Here is a 13,517-nt window from a genome sequence, read left to right on the forward strand (position 1 = left end):
CTCCGGTTGGCTGGCACTGGGGTGGGCTCCTGCCTCCAGCCTTTGCCCATGACACTGGGCCTCCCTATGTCCCACAGGGGTGCACGCCAGCTCGGCCACCCTTCAGTCTGCTGGAGGGGCCCAGAGCATCTGGCCCTGGCCTTGGCGCCTCTGGGATCGGGGTGAGTGCCTGCGCCCACCCCCTTGTTGCTGTTTGTTGCTCTTGGCAGCTGCTGGTCAGGGGTGTCCCAACTCTGATCCAGGGTTCCTCGGATCTAGCAGCACTGGCCGGGAGGGCCAAGGCCTCGTGCTGATATTTAGCTCAGGGGCCAGCCTCCTGGGCACACAGGTCAATAAACACACTCTCAGTGTTAAAGAAAAGAAAAAGCCACCTAGGAGGGACGCCTGGGGGCTCAGCGCTCGAGCATCCACCTTTGGCTCAGGGCGTGACCCCAGGGTCCCAGGACCCAGTCCCACATCGGGCTCCCCGCAGGGAGCCTGCTTATCCCTCTGCCTGTGTCTCTGCCTCTCTCTGTGTCTCTCATGAATAAATCAATAAAATCTTAAAAAAAAGAAGAAAAAGAAAAAGCCACCTAGGAGATCTGATACAGAACCAGGCGGAGCTTCTAGAAATGACAAGCAGCATCCTCAGGGAGCCAGGAGCTCCACAGCTGCCCTGAGCCCCTGCGGTAGACAGAACTCGTGAGCTAGAAGACAGGTCATAAGACTATGACCCAGGATGTGGTCCAGAGAGACCAAAGGAGGGAAGGGTGTCAGCGGCGGTGCAGGGCTGGCAGAAGGCCAGGAGGGCCGTCCTGAGGCTGCTCAGAGCCCAGTCGCAGGAGCTGGGGGCAGGTGGGTGATTCCAGCGGGAAGCCCTGGGGTCATGACCTGAGCTGAAGGCAGACGCTTCGCCGACGGAGCCACCCAGGCGCCCTGACTTGGTCATTTCTTAAACCCTTGATGACTTTTAATTAATAAGCGATTTTAAGCTGTTTTATAAAGTTAAGGGTCTTTGTTTTTAGTTTTTAGTAGGGGTGGGCATGGCCTGGGGTCTCCAGGGCTCACGGGACGCTGCGTGCACAGGAGTGAGTGGTGGTGCAGATGCCTCTGTGCCGCGGTGCCCGCATGTACGCACGACCCCCGCAGCCAGGCCCTCCCCTGAGCCTGCCGCCCGAGTCCCGAGCCCACCTCAGGTCCTCGCCTTCGCTCCCCACTGGGCCCGGCCCGGGTGACCCGGAGCCTGGCGGGGCAGGGGACAGGGCCGTCCGCAGCGGGCGTTCCTCACGGCTCCCGGACAGTGAGCCCGTCCTCACCAGCAGCGTGGCCACCGCCCTTGGGAGTGCAGCCCAGCACGCTGTGGCCGGCCCAGCGCCCCTGCCCCCAGCTGCCAGGGCCACCTCCGCAGCCCGGAGCACCGCCACCTGCCGCCCGCGCCCGGGCTTAGCCCACCGAGCCGAGGCCAGGGCCCTGCATCCCGCGCCGGCCAGTGCCCTGTGCTCTCCGGGGCAGGCGGCGGGTAACGAGCCCCCAGAGGGGCAGCTGCTGCGTTGGAAGTTCAGAGAAAGGAAAACACGCGCACAGATGCCCCCGCCGCCGGCAGACGCCACAGTCACCCCGAGGCTGGTGCCGACTCGGGGGCTCCGCTGGCTGAGCCCGAGAGGCTGCGGCTGAGGCTCGGCCATTTGGGAGGATGCCAAGTCCGGGACCGGCGTGGGGCCCCCTCACGGCCGCCTCCCCGTGAGCCGGCTGCGCTCTGCACCACGCGCCGCCTCCTCCCGGGCGGGCCTCTCCCACTGGCCCCATCTCTCCCTGCGGGCTGACGGGTCTGGGAGGGCTGGGCACGAGAGGGGTGAGGCTCCAGCTTGTCAGGAAGCTCTCCACCATCTCCGGGGCGCATGTCACCAAACACAGGCCTCCCGGACCTGGTGGACAGTGGGCTTTGGGGGCACAAGCCTCAGAGGTGTGGGCGTCGGGGCCCAGGACCCCCAGAGCAGACAGCCCAGCCAGGACCTTCAGACCTGCACCCAGGGAGGGCCTGGGGAGGCTGCGTGGGCCCAGCAGGGTGTGTGTCCCCCTATTTGCGTCTAGGATCCAAATGCAGCGCGGTCCAGGGAAAGCGGTGATGGGATTTGGAGGGGAATGGGCTCCAGACGTGCGCTGGGGGCGGGGGTAGGTCTGAGGCCCAGGTGGGTGCCCCGCCAGGCCGTGCTGGGAGCTGCGGAGGCTGGGGCAGCCCGAGGCAGCTGGCACTCTTTGAGCCGCGCCGCGCCCACTGGGTGATGAGTGGCCCATCCATAGTGATCACTGATGCAGGTTCACGGCACGGACAAGCTGGCATCCACGCACACCTCCCCTGTCCCCTGGAGGTGCTCGCTTCCCCTGGGGTCATGGTGGTGTCCCTCCTCCTCCCGTCCCCACGTGCGCGAGCAGGGAGCGGTGCCTGGACCGAGCGGCACGGCCCACCCCAGCAGGCTGACCCGGTGCCCTGGCACACGGCCTACCGCAGGTGCTGAGCGGCTTGGAGACCGGGACCAGCGCCTCCTGCACCCGCCGCCCTGGTGCCGCCTGCTGCGTCCTTGGCGCTCGGCCCCGGGGACCGCACCAGCTGGCTCTGCCTGGCGACAGCTCTGACAGCCGAGTCTCCAAGAAACCAGCCCTGGGGAGTGGGGGGGAGGGGGATTCCGCACGTGTCCCTGGGCCACCTGGGCCCATTAACCCCTGCGGGCCAGGCTACAGGTGCGTGGTGGGGCCTCATGGTGGCCCGACTCCGGCTGTCCCCAGGCCCCAGCTGGCTCGCCCTCTGCCATCCACAGAGGACATTCAGAGGGGCTTGAGGCAGCAACGAGGCCAGCGTGGCCGCCGTGCACCTGGCCCAGGTGTGAACAGGAGCAGGGTGTGGGAGTGTGTCCCCTCAGGTGGGACAGTCCTGCCTCACATCCTCGGCCTTCCTGCCTCCTTCCGGATTCCCTCCAGGCCCGGAGCCTGTTGTGCCCCCCACCAGCACTGGGTGCCGGCTGCTGTGCCATCCACGTCCACAGGTCTCCGGACCCTCGGGCCCCAGAGCCAGCTGACACAGCTCCCTGTCTCCGTGGCCAGCGGGCAGCCGGGTCAGGACCCCAGCCCCTGCCCCACGGGACAGAGCTGCAGGGCAGCAGGGCAACCGGGCTGATTTATGGAGGAGCGAGCCTCAGAGGAGGTCAACGGGGGCCCAGAATGACTTTCTGGAGTTAAAACTCGATAGCCCAGCGATTCGAGGGTGGATGGAAGGAACAGGTGGTCGGCGACGAAGCCCAACTTACGAGCCTGGAAGGTCACAAGGGAAGAGATAAAATTCTTGGGGTGGAGATGGAGAGAAGGCAAGGTGGATAACAGGAGCTCCCGAAGGAGAGTGAGGAGCAGATGGGGAGAAGCAGTCGTTTAAAATGAAAGAACACGTTTCTCTGAGCTAAATAAAGCCCCCGCCTGCCGCGGGAAGGGCCCGATCCCCGGCTGCCCACTAGAGCAGCTCGCCCGCCGGCAAGCCCTACAGAAGCTCTCGAGCTCTTGGGAAAAGGGAAGCTTTGCAGGGATCCAGGGAGCCGAGCCAAACTGATAAGGGGATGAAGTAAAACGGGCCGCGTGGTGGGCGTCGCTGGCGCTCCCTGGCATTTCCTTACAAGGCAGTGGCCCCGGCAGGTGGGACGTGCTGGCGGGGAGCCCGTCACCCGGGGCGGAAGCCTTGCAGAGCCGGGGTCTCCACCTCCGTCGCCCCGCCCAGGCTGGCGCGGGGGCACCCGGTGAGTGGGACCGGCCCCCAGCTGAGGCCTGGGGCACGCAGCCACCCCACGGACAGCCGCCCGGAGCCGCGGGGGACCTCAGCGCGAGCAGCAAGTCAGCCTTGCGCGTGTCGGGGTGCGTGCTACCGCCACGTCCTTCCACACCCACGCCGGGGCCTCAGGCTTGTCCTTAGCACCAGTACCGGCTACCGGCCGCCGTGTGACAAGTTGCCCCAAACGCAAGGGCTCGAATGGTGGACCTTTCTCATCTCCTGCCATTTCTCAGGGCCGGGATCCGGGACAGCCTAGCGGGGCGGTGGTGGCTCGGGGTCTCCCGTGGGGTTGCAGTCACTCCGACGCGGCCACGCGGGGCGCTCGGGGCGGTAGATGGGACTCCATTGAAACAAGTGAAAGGAAGAACCACAGAATGGGACAAAACACTTGCAAATCATATGTTTGGTAAGGGACCTAGACTACAATATATAAAGAACTCTTAGAATTCAACAATAAAAAGACAAACAACAGAATTGGAAAGTGGGCCGAGCGTCGGAGATGTTTCCCCAGAGAAGAAGCATAGGTGGCCGTCGGGCACACCTACAGGTGCTCGGCATCGCTCAGCATCGCGGAAACGCACAACCGCCCTGAGACACACTCCCACTCTGGCGTTCTCTCAAAGGGTGAAACGCGGGGTTACGTGGGACCCGGCAGTTCCATCCTGGGCTGTTTCCTCAAGAGAAATAAAAACATATGTGGGAACCCCGGGGGCGGGGGTAGCGGTTTAGCACCGCCTTCGGCCCAGGGCTTGATCTGGAGACCCGGGATCGAGTCCCACGTCGGGCTCCCTGCATGGAGCCTGCTCCTCCCTCTGCCTGTGTCTCTGCCTCTCTCTCTCTCTCTGTGTCTCTCATGAATAAATTTAAAAGAAAATAAAAAGAAGCCAAGTGGAGAAGGAGAGAAGGAGAGTGTGCTGAATGATTGCACGTCTATGAAAGTCTTGCGACCCGATCTCTGGCGAAAGCAGGCGCCTGAGGAGGCCTCCGGGTCCGGGGCCTTACAGAACAGGGGCCAGCAGGACCCTCCGGGGACGACGGCCACGTCCACTGCCTCCCTGGCCGTGACGGGCGGCAGGTGCACACACGCCAGCGCGCGGGGTTAGCGCACCCAGAACCCGCGCCACCTGTGGGATCACACCCTGAGCCACAGGCAGGCGCTGAACCGCCGAGCCTCCCGGGGTCCCCTACTGTTGAGTCCTGAGAGTGCTTCCTATATCCTGAGGGCACGTTCTCTACCACACGCACACCACACCGAGCAAGTTATCTCTCCCAGGCTGTGGAAGGCCTGTCCATTCTTCTAACAGAGTCTTCTGATGATGCCGTGTTCTTTTTTTTTTCTTTTTTGAAAAGATTAATTTTTTTAGTTTCATGTTTTTGTGTTTAAATTCAATTAATTAGCATTTAGTGCATTCTTAGGTTCAGAGGTAGAGGTCAGTGACTCGTGGGCTGCACAGGACACCCAGGGCTCATCACATCACGTCACCTCCTTCATGCCCATCACCCAGTGACCCATCCCTCCACCCCCCTCCCCTCCAGCAACCCTCAGTTTGTTTCCTATGATTAAGAGTCTCTTACAGTTTATCTCCATCTCTGATTTAATCGTATTTTATCTTCCCCTCCCTTCCCCGATGCTCCTCTGTTTTGTTTCTTCAATTCCACATACGAGTGAGCTCACAGAATTGTCTTTCTCCGATGGACTAACTGCACTCAGCACGATGCCCTCCAGTTCCATCCACGTCATTGCAAAGGGTAAGATTTTCTTTCTTTCTTTCTTTCTTTCTTTCTTTCTTTCTTTCTTTCTTTCTTCTTTCTTTCTTTCTTTAACTCTTATGAGAGCTGATGCTCTTAATTTTGATGAAGTCTGATTACAACCTTTTGTAAATTAAAAATTTCCAGATCTTACCTTGCGAGGACGACGGGCAGATGTTCTTCAGCCTCGACGACGGCAACACCAAATTCTCGGACCTGATCCAGCTCGTTGACTTCTACCAGCTCAACAAGGGAGTCCTGCCCTGCAAGCTCAAGCACCACTGCATCCGCATGGCCTTATGACCCACGGGCCGGGCCGCCGCCGGAGGAAGCTGACACTGGAGCGGGAGGGGCGGGCGTGGGGCCGGGGGCGCGGGGTGCCCGGCCGGGGGTCCGTCCCGCCGCCCTCCAGGGACTCGCCGCCCCGCCCCGCCCCGCCGCCCCCCCACCCCCCGCCGGGAGGCGAACCCGCAAACCCGCGACGACCACGGTCGCCTTGGCTGGGCCGCAAGGGCCGAGAGCCGGAGACAAGGGATTGGAAACGAACTCTTCCCTGGAATAATCTTGACGATTAAAACTGATATGTTTAAAAAAAAAAAAAGAAAAAAAAGAAAAAAACAGGAGCTAGGGGAGCAGAATCGGTGGGAGAAAAATTATAGGTAACTTCAGTGTTTCCTGCAAAGCCCCCCCCCCCTCCCAAAACAAAAGCTGTGTTGCTAAAGGTGGCCTGAGGGCCCCAGCTCTGCCATTTGCTCTTCCAACGTTGACGATGTTCATTATTTATACATGTGGGTTTGGGGAGTTAAGAACTAACTAGTTTTTATCAAAAATGGAAATAAATGCGGTTATTACAAAAATGAAAAAAAAAAAAAAAGGAGCTGATTTTTTTTGTAGCTCCTGATTTGTAGCTCCTGATTACAACCCGACGTGGGATTCGATCCCGGGTCTCCAGGATCGCGCCCTGGGCCAAAGGCAGGCGCTAAACCGCTGCGCCACCCAGGGATCTTTTGGAGATCCCTGATGTTGTAACTGAGATATCCTCATCTGACCCCGGATCAGAAAGGTTTCTGACTAGGACCTTTATAGCTCCCGGTTTTGCTCCGAGGCTCACGATCCTCTTTGGGTGAAGGTTTTGTATGTGATAAGACCCACGTAGCTGGCGGCTCACTTTCCTGCTCCACTTCCTTAGAAAGAGGATCCTTTGTCCACTGAGTCACCTGTACACTTTTGTTACAAATCAGGCAATCGTCTTGTCTGCTTTATGCCCAAACCACATTTTTTGGATTACTGTAGCTTTATGATAATAAGTCTTCAAATCTGGGAACACTGTTTCCCTTTCCCAAAGCTGTTTTCCAAAGCTGTGGCCGTTCTGTGTCCTCTTGTATTTCTATATAAATTTTAGCGTCAGTTTGTCAATTTCTACCAAAAAAAAAGAGAAAAAGAACCTGCAGGGATTTGGTTTTGTTTTTTTTTGTTTTGTTTTGTTTTGTTTTGTTTTATTTATGATAGTCATACAGAGAGAGAGAGAGAGGCAGAGACATAGGCAGAGGGAGAAGCAGGCTCCATGCACCGGGAGCCCGACGTGGGATTCGATCCCGGGTCTCCAGGATCGCGCCCTGGGCCAAAGGCAGGCGCCAAACCGCTGCGCCACCCAGGGATCCCATGGTTTTGTTTTTTAACGATTTTGAAATGATTATAATGTCACGAGAAGCCACAAGGAGCGGAAGAGAGGTCTTGCGTCCGCGGCGCCCTGCCTCGGCCCACGGCGCCCTGGGGGAGGGCGACGTGTCACCGGCCAGGAGCCGGCGGGCATGCTGCAATATCCTGCGCGGCCGTCCGGGGACACGCCGGTCTCACAGGGGCCTTCTGTGGCGTGTGGCCCTGAGGTACCTTATCACGGGTTAGAGCCTCCCTCCCCGCCCCACTGCCATATAGAGTCCAGCCACAGCCACCGCCAAGGACTCCACCGCCGTCCCACTCGTGCCTGCCTTCCCCCGCCCAATCTGCTCTCCATCTCCAAGCTTTTGTCATCCCAGGAATGTCCTCGGCACTCGCATTCCGCGATACCTTCGGAGATTGGCCTTTTTTTCACGTAGCATAATGTCCATCCAGGCGTCCGCGTCCGCGGGGGCCGTTCCATCACGTGGCCTCGGGGTCTGTGGCACCGGCAGCCGCCTGAGGCCCCTGAGGCCGTGTGCAGTCGGGGGCTGCTGTGCCCGAGGCTCCTGCACACGGGAGCGTGCAGGGATTTGCACGAAGGTAAGCTTTCGTTTCTCCGGGATAACTGTCCCGGGGCTGCGGGTGCCCGGCTGTGCGGTTACTGTGGTTTCAATTCTTAAAGAGAGTCCGACTGATTCACAGGCGGCTGTGCCACTCCCGCTGGGGTTTTGACTGGGACTCTGTCGACTTTGCAGGGACACGGCGTTTTACGAATTCCGACCTGAGAGCACGGCCAGGCTCACCGCCGGTTGAGGTCTTTGTGGATTTCTCTCACTATTTGTAGTTGCTTTTAATTTAAAAACTAAGTTCGTTCTTCTCTAGGCCTAACGTAGTACTTGCCGATGAGAGACGACGGGGACGATGCAGTGAAATATGGAAGGGAAGGGGAGAAAGTCATAATCTCACTACCCAGAAACAAACACTGCTAATCTGTGGGGACGGTTAAATTTTCTGTTCTTTTGTGGGTATAGTAAATACATGTGCAATTATATACATATCGTTGTGATAAAATACACAAGGAATTTTTTTTAAGACTGTATTTATTTATTAGACAGAGACAGAGGGGAAGAGAGCAGTGGGGAGGAGACTCCCCGCTGGGTGCAGAGGCTGACCTGGGGGGGTCGATCCCACAACCCCGAGGACATGACTTGGGCCAAAATCAAGAGTCTGAGGCTCAAGCGACTGAGCCCCCCCAGGAACCCCCACAGTTGACATTTGTTTAAAGGCCTCGCGTCCTGCAGCCTTGCTGAGTTGGTGGGTGTGTTGCTGCTTTGTTTACGGGTGTGGGAGCAGCACAGGCCCCGGGGCTGGAGGCGCCCACCCCTCACCCAGCAGCCCTGCTGTTTCAGCCCCAGCTCACAGGGCAGGTGGGGCCTGCAGCACGTGCGGCCAGATGCTTCCCCCCGACGCCCCCCAGTCCTGAGCCACACGGGTGGCGGGGTCCCCTGCCCTGGGCACAGCTCTGCTTGCAGCAAGACCACTGCCCTGGCGTCTTCTCCCGGGATCGAGTCCCACGTCAGGCTCCCTGCATGGAGCCTGCTTCTCCCTCTGCCTGGGTCTCTGCCTCTCTCTCTCTCTCGGTCTCTCGTGAATAAATAAAATAAAATCTTTAAAACAAAACAAAACACAGGCACTCACGGGAGCTCTGGCACTGGCTCCTGTGTTTGCAGAGAGAAGTGTAAAACCCCAGGCTCACTTGTGCTTCGGCCCTGCAGCCGGTGTGGGCAATGGGGAGGGCAAAGAGAGGGAGTCCTCGCTGTGATGGAGAAGGGGCCTCCCGCCACCCTGGGGCTGCTGTGGTCGTGCCCTCACGCCAGTGGATGGTGGGACGAGAGCCCCTACCTGCAGCACAGTTACCAAAATGACCCCCAGCCGCACACCGGCAGGTGGTGTGTCCCAGCTACGCTCTGTAACGAGGCCCTCCCTCCCCTGAGGCCTGAGCCGTCCTGCAGGTGGTATTGCTCGTGAGGTCGGGGCCCACCAGGCAGGTCACCCGAGGGCTGGCTGGCTGGGACGGCCCCACACACGGCTGCGAGGTGCTTGACCGTTGGCTGGGCCCCGGGCACCGTCACCCAGCGGGCCCCCGGGCCCGTTCCCACCTGGGCTGAGCGGGCGCGAGAGAGCAGAGATGCTCCCACTTCCTTTCTGGGTCTTCCTTTTTAACAGCTTTATTGAGGCATATTTTCTATTGTCTTAAGCGTACAGTCCAATCATTTTTCATAAATTCAGGATCACCCCAGCGTCATTTTAGAATATCTCCATAACCCTAAAAAGAAAGCTTGTGCCCACTGGCGGTCAGGCCTGCCCCGACCCGGCCCCGGCAGCCGCTGCTCCGCGCCTCCCTCAGGTCGCGTGCTGTCAGCGTGTGCGGCTCATCGGACCCGCCGGGCCTGTCCCACGGCGCGGACACATCGCACTTGGCGCATCCGCTCACCAGTTTCCAGTCTTTAGCTATGGGGAGTCGAGCTGCCGTGAACATTCATGCACGACTGCTTGAGTGGACATGTTTCTGTTTCACTCGGGTGGATTCCTGGAGTGGGGCTAGGGGGGCCAGATGGCAAATTTGCGTTTAATATTTTAAGAAACAGCCGAGCTGGGCAGCCCGGGTGGCTCAGCGGTTTAGTGTCGCCTTCAGCCCAGGGCGTGATCCTGGAGACCTGGGATCGAGTCCCGCGTCAGGCTCCCTGCATGGAGCCTGCTTCTCCCTCTGCCTCTCTCTCACTCTCTCTTTCTCTGTCTCTCATGAATAAATAAATAACATCTTTAAAAAAATAAAAAAGAAGAAAAAACAGCCGAGCTGCTGCACTTACATTCCCACGTGCAACACATGAGGGTCCCGGTGGCTCCACGTCCTGGCCGCCACTCTCTGTTTACACCACGGCCGCCTTCCAGGTGGCGTAAGTACCAGGAGGTGGATGCAGAGGCTCAGCTGCTTATGTATGTGCGTGGTAGCGTGGGGGCCTGGGGCTTGGGTGGGAGCGGCAGGGGGGCTTGAATCCACCTGCGACCCTGAGCCCAGAGCGCCCGCCAGGCTCCTGCCTGCGTTGACCCGCCTTCCTTTGCTTGACCTATGGTGCCCAGGGGAGGTCCGGCCTTGCCCTCGGCCCCTGCTTGGGCTCTAGGCGCTGGGAGCATCCGGCCTGATAAGATGATCTTTTTTTAATCCAAGGGTCTGGGTCAACAGTGGGACTTGGGGTGGGGGCCTTGGGTCAGTTTGACCTCCGGAGGGTCATCCACCCTTGGAGCATCAGCAAAGACACTGGACACCAAGGCTGGGGGCAGCTCCCCGGGTCGGCAGTACCGCGGGCCCGCACACGTCGGCGTCGGGAAGGCAGCGCGGGGCCGGAGCCCGGGGCCTGGCCGGGGCCCGTCTGCACCCTGCCCTGCACCTCCTCCCCGGCCGCCTTGAGCTGCCGTCCGTGCAAGTGATGAAGTGCAACCCTGAGCCATGAGCTCCGGCCCGTGAGTTCCACTAGCCCCCCGGGTGGGTGGGTCGCTCTGTCTTCACCACTGCCCTGTGATGGCCTCTCCCGGGGCCCCCAGCGCCCCCTTGCTTGTCCAGACTCAGCACGAAGGCCCCAGCACTCCCGGGGGGCACCATCTGAAAGCGTTACTGGCACAAGGCCCTGGAACTCCCAGGAAGGTCTTCCGCGGGAGGGACGTCGGCCGGGTCAGGTCACTGTCATCGACGTCCAATTCCTCATCAGACACTCCGGGCGGGGTGGCGCTGCCGGGCCTCGGGGCCTCCGTCTGTCCTCTGTCCGTCCTCCCGGACGCGGCGGCCCCGGAGCCCAGGCCTCGGGGCCGAGTTTGTTTAGTCACTTTGCACACAGGGCCTGGTGGCTGCCGGTTGTCACCACGGCCCCTCGGTGCTCTCGGCTCCTCCGCCAGCCGACGCTTGGCACCGCGGAGCCCGCGCCCCGGACCGTGAGGGCAGAAGCGGCGCGTCTCGTTGTGTCCGAAGCTCGCGTCAAGGCTGGTCTCCAGTGGCGGGGGCCCCGTGCCCGCAGGTCCCAGCTTCCGCCGGCGGCCACGCGGGGTTCTGGCCGCAGAGCCGGGGAGCCTGGTCAGCCGCCGCTGACCCCCGACGCCCACAGCTGCTCTCGGCCCTGCACGCAGACTGCAGGCCCTCCAGGGGAGATTCTGGGGTGGGCCCCCGACTGGGCGTGGGGGCCCCGCAATCCAGGCACACGGGGTGATGGGTCATTTGGGGCCCAGGGTCCTGGTGACCGAAATGAAGGGCCCGCTTGGGCCACACGAGCAGCATGGGACGGGGGACGGGGGGATGGGCCGCCCTGCAGCCCAAGGAAAATAACGTGGTGCAGTCAGGGCTTTTGACTTCGGGGCTCGAGGCTCGGTCAGAGTAGCGTGTCCCACGAGCGCCCCGAGACTCTCCAGTCTCTCAAGGCCGCTGTGTGGATGAGACCAGCATTCCCCGGCGCCCCCGACCCCTGTCCAGGCAGAAGTGACGTCCCCTCCCAGGTCTCTCTGCAAAGGCTGGGGCCCTGGCGGGATGGACTTGGAGCCCAGAACCGGGAGGCAGACCCGGGGCGGAAGGCCGAGAGCCCAGAGCAGAACCGGCCTCTCCCCTCCGACGGCCGCCTGCCTCCTTCCCAGCCCCCCAGCCCGCTGACCTGGTTACTCTGCGAGCAGGAGGATTTTCCACCTCTACCACCCCCTCTGCTTCCAAACCTACAATTAGCATCAGATCCTAGTGCGTCCCGGGGCGCGGGTGGGGCGAGCAGGAGCCTAATTTGGGAAAAGGAGGCTTACACGTCTAAAGATCTGCAAATTTGTCACTTATGTTGTCAGGTGAGTAGGGCTGCGTGAGGGGCTTTCTGCAAGTCCTAGACCCGCGAGGCGAGAACAGGCGTGCGGATTGGATCAATCTTTCAAGACGTGTGCAGTTACGGGGGATCCGGAATCCCGTGTTTTCAGCTCAGAAGCTGGGGGCGCGCTCCCCTCCATCTAGGGGGTGAGCAAAGCCTGAACCCAAGGAGCACCCGCTTGCTGAGGCTGAGAGCCTGGAGGGCCCCGGCACGATGCAGAGGCAGGAGTCCCGAGCAGGGGGGGAAGAGGTCACTGGCCTCCTGCGGGGGGGTCCCACGGAGACCCCGGGCTCACTGCCGTGGGCGACGCCCGAGGGGCACAGGCGAGGAAGGCGCTGGTGTCCTGGGAGCTGGGGGGCTGTCCTCTCCAGCGCGGGGAGGAGGGTGCCCACGCGGGGATGGGCACGCCGGTTGAGATGCCGATGATGGGCAGACGTTTTTAAAAGGGTCAAAAGTAAAGACAAAAGCAAAAATGAATGGATTTGAAAACGAGAAATTGGTTAGAACTAATAAATAATCGTAGGAGCTAATTCTTCGTGGACAAAAATCACAATGAAGTAGAGAAATGATGACAAGTCTTCATGAAAAAGAAAAATTTGGGGAGTCTGGGGGGCTCAGTTAGTTAAGCGTGTCCCTTGGACTCGGGTCATGATCCCGGAGTCCTGGGATGGAGCCCCAGGTTGGGGATGAGCCCTGCTGAGCCCTGCTCAGTGTGGAGCCTGCTTCTCCCTCTCCCCTGCCTCTGTGCTCTCTCTTTCTCTCTCTCTCTCTCTCTCTGTCTCTCTCTCTGTCAAATGATTAAATAAATAAAATCGTTAAAGAAATTTTTAAAAATCAAGTGAGGTTTATTTATTTATTCATGAGAGACACAGAGAGAGGCAGAGACACAGGCAGAGGGAGGAGCAGGCTCCAGGCAGGGAGCCCAATGTGGGACTTGACCTGGGGACCCCGGGATCATGACCTGAGCTAAAGGCAGACGCTTAACCGACTGAGGCATCCACCCACCCTGTATTTTTTTATTGAAGTAAAATTTACATATAGTCAAATGGGCCGGTCTTTCAAATTTTTAAACAATTTCATTTTTATTTAGTTAGTTATCCTAGTGTTTTTTATTTTTTAAGTAATCTGTACACCAAAGACGGGGCTCGAACTCCTGACCCCAAGATCAAGAGTCATGCACTCCACCGACTGAGCCAACTGGGTGTCCTGGAAAAGTTTTAAACCTACAGAAGAATTTTGAGCTTTTTTCCTGCACCATTTGAAAGTGAGTTGCTGACCTGACCCCCATCACCCCCAAATATTTAATTAGGTAGTACCCACGAGGAAGGATATTGTCCTATCCACTCAGACACAACCATCCCAATCAGGACATCCACACCGGCAGGTTGCTGACCTCATTCCCCTTCATTCTTCGAGCACTTACTCTCTGA

This window comes from Vulpes lagopus, chromosome 6 (assembly GCF_018345385.1).
Source record: "Vulpes lagopus strain Blue_001 chromosome 6, ASM1834538v1, whole genome shotgun sequence".
In the NCBI taxonomy this organism is placed as follows: domain Eukaryota; kingdom Metazoa; phylum Chordata; class Mammalia; order Carnivora; family Canidae; genus Vulpes; species Vulpes lagopus.